Genomic DNA, 4789 nt, shown 5'->3' on the forward strand with positions numbered 1-4789 from the left:
AACCTAGATGGGAAAGGTGGAGGTGGGGTTTTTTTGTAGGCTTGATTCTTCTCCTCATTTTCGTTGTGCTTGTCAATAGGTTTGGTTAGGTAAGGTGCTGGTTCAACTTTCTTTGATCCAGTTGGTGAGCTCTCGGCCTCTCTTACATGTGGTGGTATGTACTTTGTTGGTGGAGACTTCATGGCATCACTTAAACCTTCATCTTTTCTCCTATAAGCCTCATTATGCTCCACATTTGATTTTGAGTTGTCATGTGTGACCAAGTGTGATGTTGAGTCTATAGGGCTCTCTTCATCTTCATCATCAAGAATTACCATCCCTTTGTCACTTTCTTTAGGCCCGGCTACTTGCTTTCCACTTCTTAATGTAATGGCTTGAACCTGCTCCTTTGGGTTCTTCTCCGTTTGGCTTGGCAAAGTTCCTTGACTTCTTTGGAATTGAGTTGCTAATTGACCTATTTGGTTCTCCAAGCTTTTGATTGCAGCCATTTGGTTGTTGAACATTTGACTATGGTTTGTCAATTGTTGCTCAGTTCTCTGCATAAAAGAATTAGTATTATTAGATAACTCTTGCAAGGATTGTTCAAGTGAAGAAAATTGAGGTTGAGCTTGAGAAGAATTTTGATTTTGATGTGCAAGTTGCGGCTTTTGGTAGAATGGAGATTGGAATTGTTGTCTTTGAAACCCTCCACTTTGTCCTTAATTAGACCCTTGCTGGTTGTTGTTAGACCATGAAAAATTTGGGTGGTTCCTCCATCCTGGATTATATGTGTTAGAATATGGATTGTTTTGTTGCTTTTGGAAGTTCCCTACAAAATTAACATCATCAGAAGCAAAGGGATTTCCAACTTGGCAATCCACACTCTTATGATCATGAGCACCACATAAATCACAAAATAAAAAATTATTAGTAGATTGGATAGAATTCACCCCTATTTGACCAAATTGAGTGTTCAAGGTCTTCATGAATTGGGTTGCAAGTTGAGCTCCTAAGTTGTTAATATCAACGTCTTCCACGGCCTTTACTTGACTTCTTCCATTTAGTCTCCTCTCACTTGGATATTGGTAGTTATTATGGGCCATCTCTTCAATTAATTCAAATGCTTCTGATTGCCTCTTCTTCATTAAAGAACCTCCTGCAGCTGCATCTACCAATTGTTTGTTACCATAATCTAGACCATTATAGAAAATCTATACCTGTATCCATGTTGGAAAACCATGGTGTGGGTATCTTCTTAATAGTTCCTTGAAGCGCTCCCATGCATCATACAAAGTCTCTTGGTCCCATTGACAAAAATTGTTTATATCACTTTTCAATTTTGCGGTCTTTGATGGAGGAAAAAATTTGTCTAGGAATTTTGCCTCCATAGCATCCCATGTAGTGATAGTACCTGCAGGTAAAGAATTTAACCACACTTTTGCCTTGTCTCTAAGAGACCAAGGAAAAAGTCTTAATCGAAAAGCATCATCAGAAACACCATTTTGTTTAGACATATCACACAATTGAAGAAAACTAGAAATATGCATGTTTGGATCTTCATGAGGCAAACCACAAAATTGAACATTATTAAGCAAAGAAGTAGTAGATGCTTCAATTTTAAAATTGTTTGCTTCAATGGGTGGTCTCCTTATGCAAGACAAATCACCAACTTTCTTGTGAGCAGCATACTCGCATATGGGTAAATCATCTTCTCTTTGGTTGGCCATTGCACCTTCTTGAGTTCCTTGGTCTATATGTACCCAAGTACCCCTTATGGCTTGTTTTCTAGGTGCTGGTTTATTTTCTAAGTCAACTTCCTCCTTGAACTCTTGATCACCACTATGACTCATACACAACACCTAATTCCTAAAAAGAGAGCAAGTAAAATAAATTAGAAAGAAAATTAGAAAATTGAACAAGAAAAAAAAATATATATATTAGAATTCTAAAGTTGCTAACTAATCTAACAATTAAAATCAATTAGCAATAAAGAAAAACAAACTAAAACTTAACTAAAAGATAAATGAAAATAACTCTAGGAAATAATGAACCAAATGAAAAGAATGCAAAAAATTAAACCCTTTTGTGTAGGTATGCTTTTAAAGTAAACAATTATGCCAAACTAAAATTTCAACTAAAAGTAAGCTAAACCTAATCTTATTCAACCAAACAAATAAAAAATAATAATAAAATCCCTAAGTATGCTAGACTTGTAACCTAAGCACCAATAAATTAAAAACACAATTTTGGTTTCAAGTACCACAAAATAAGTATTAAAAATTCAAAGCAAGTTGGCCAAACAAGCAAAGAATTAAAACCCTAGCATGCAACACTAAAACCAAAATTAAGAAACAAATATAAAAATTTAAAATAAGAAAACAATGATCAAAGTACTACTAAACCCAATCCGAATTAATATTAATGCCTTAATCCCCGGCAACGGCGCCAAAAACTTGATGTGTAAAATCAACTCGCAAGTGCACGAATCGTTTTCAAGTAATAAAGTGGAAAAATATGGTTGTCGTACCCAAGGGATTAAGAATTAAATACCAAAGATAATTAGGTTTTGGTAATATTTGAACTAAAATTTAAGATGGCAATTGAAAACTAAATAAACTAAATTAAACAAAAGCAATCAATTAAAATTAGATCAATTTCAAGTAAGAGAGAGAATAATTATTAATACTAGGGCATTTGATTTCACCACTAACTATTCCAATTTAATTACTTAAATATGTAAATTTAATTAACTAGTAATTTTGTTAACCACACTTAATCACAAAATTAATCAAAAGTAGTTTCCACTCACAATTGATAATATTCACATAACCTAATTTATTCCTTCCGGCCTATAAATTAAATCATGCAAATTCATCAAGCATAGATTAAGCAAATAATATGGCATGAGACATAACTATTTTCCAATCAATTATGCATTCATGTAAATCATTGGAGATCCATAATATTATCCTTTTCCAAGCTCAAATATTATTAAAATCATTCATTCCTTCCGGCCTATGAAAGCTTTAAGTATACCAATGATTTATTAACAAAACATATTACTAATTAAATAAAACTCAACATATATTAAAATAATTAAACCTTCATAGTTAGGGCTACATCATAGCTCTAGCTATGAAAATTAGTTCATGGTAAAAATAATTTCAACATCCATAATTATTAAAAATAATAAGATTCACAATTAAAGAGAAAGGAAAAGAGAATAAAAATTATTGAAGAAATTCTCCTCCAAGAGCTCTCAAAGTCGTAGCCTTCTTCTCCAAGCAAGCCCACGTCTCTCTGCCTCCTCCAAGCTCTCCAATAATTGATCTTCTAAAACTCTAAAACTTTAAAACCCTAGAACCCTTAAGAGAATCTTAGAAACTCCCAAAATTTGGTTTGTTTCTATTTAAGCCTCTTAAAAGCTCTTAAATAACTCTCTAAACTTGTATATCTCCTTTCAATGTGGTGGGGGCTATATATATAGGGCCTTGGGAATCTTTTTCTCTCTTTATTTTCAATGTGGGAGTCTTGGAAGATACCTTTTTTAGGCCATAAAAAGGGTTGGACGAATTTCATGTGTAAAAAGGAAACTGTATATTACTTGCTCTCTACTACTTTCCTTTTATCTAATTCCTCCTAAAAAAATAGTTAATTAGTCTAATTTACCCTTAATGAAGCATGTGACATGACATGTGCCTCATTAATGATAAATTAACCAATTATTGCCACTTGTTTTTATCTTGGCCCTCAAATTGCCTTGATTCCCTCTTTTGATCAATGATGGAGATTTAACTAGAATATTATTTTTTATAAATTCTAAACTTTAAATGATGATAACTCTTTGCTCGCACCTCGAAATCCAAAAATAACGAGACATTTGAAATCCTCAGATCTTGATGATTCATATGACCTCCACTTCCATCATGAAATTCCCGATAGAATCTTTATGGAATCTTCAAGGTATCTTTTTGGAATCTTTTTAATGCTTAGTCCGTTCGAGCTCAAATCTTGCTTCCCACCATAATTCGACCCAAGGAATCCATTTTTATGGTTGTTTTCTTAAAATTCTTCCTCTTTTACCTAGATTAAGAAAAATACATAATTAAGTATCTTTCCATAACAAATTAACACAAACTAACAAATATTAAGCTATAAATATGGCATAAAATCATCAATATTTTAGACCTAATAGTAGTCCTTTGTACCTTGAAGGTATTTTAGGATCTCCTACGCTGATTGCCGATGCACATATATCTAGGATCACTAAAGTGTCTCTAAAACATAGTAACAACTAAGCAATATCAAACTATGAGCAAACTTGATATAAATTATACTTTCAATAACAAATGAAATAATATAAGATGACTTTTATTTGACCTCTTTTCACTTTAATTCTTGGGGCACCAATCCTTATAAAATTGATTACCTTTTTACCACCATAACTTTATCAAGAAAATAATTGTCCATATTGAACCTTTTCATATTAGTATAGATTCTTTAAGACACCATTAGCCATATCTTGAAGAGTTTTTATCTCCAAACTCATAAGGCCTTTCCTAAGTCCTTCATATCAAAATAGCTAAGAAACATTCAACATGTCTTCATCAATAGGTTAGAATTATTGGACATAAGTAATGTGCCACCAACATACCAAAAACATAAATATAAAGCTACTCCCATTGATCCCAATTAGAATTATTAGATGCAAATAGAATGTCATCACATACAAACTATAAATATCAATTTGCTCCTATTTACCATCAATATATGTTCTAATTTACAATATTTCCCCCAAAACAATTTTGAT

General features: G+C 32.5%; 1 non-coding gene across 1 annotated transcript; it reads left to right on the forward strand.

Annotated features, from left to right (window-relative positions):
* The first annotated feature begins 1212 nt into the window (after positions 1 to 1212).
* On the forward strand, positions 1213 to 1319 carry LOC112492139 (small nucleolar RNA R71). Its single transcript, XR_003056480.3, has one exon. It is a non-coding gene; the product is annotated as a small nucleolar RNA R71 (small nucleolar RNA).
* The last annotated feature ends 3470 nt before the right edge of the window (positions 1320 to 4789 follow it).

Source organism: Ziziphus jujuba, chromosome 2 (assembly GCF_031755915.1).
Source record: "Ziziphus jujuba cultivar Dongzao chromosome 2, ASM3175591v1".
Lineage (NCBI taxonomy): Eukaryota > Viridiplantae > Streptophyta > Magnoliopsida > Rosales > Rhamnaceae > Ziziphus > Ziziphus jujuba.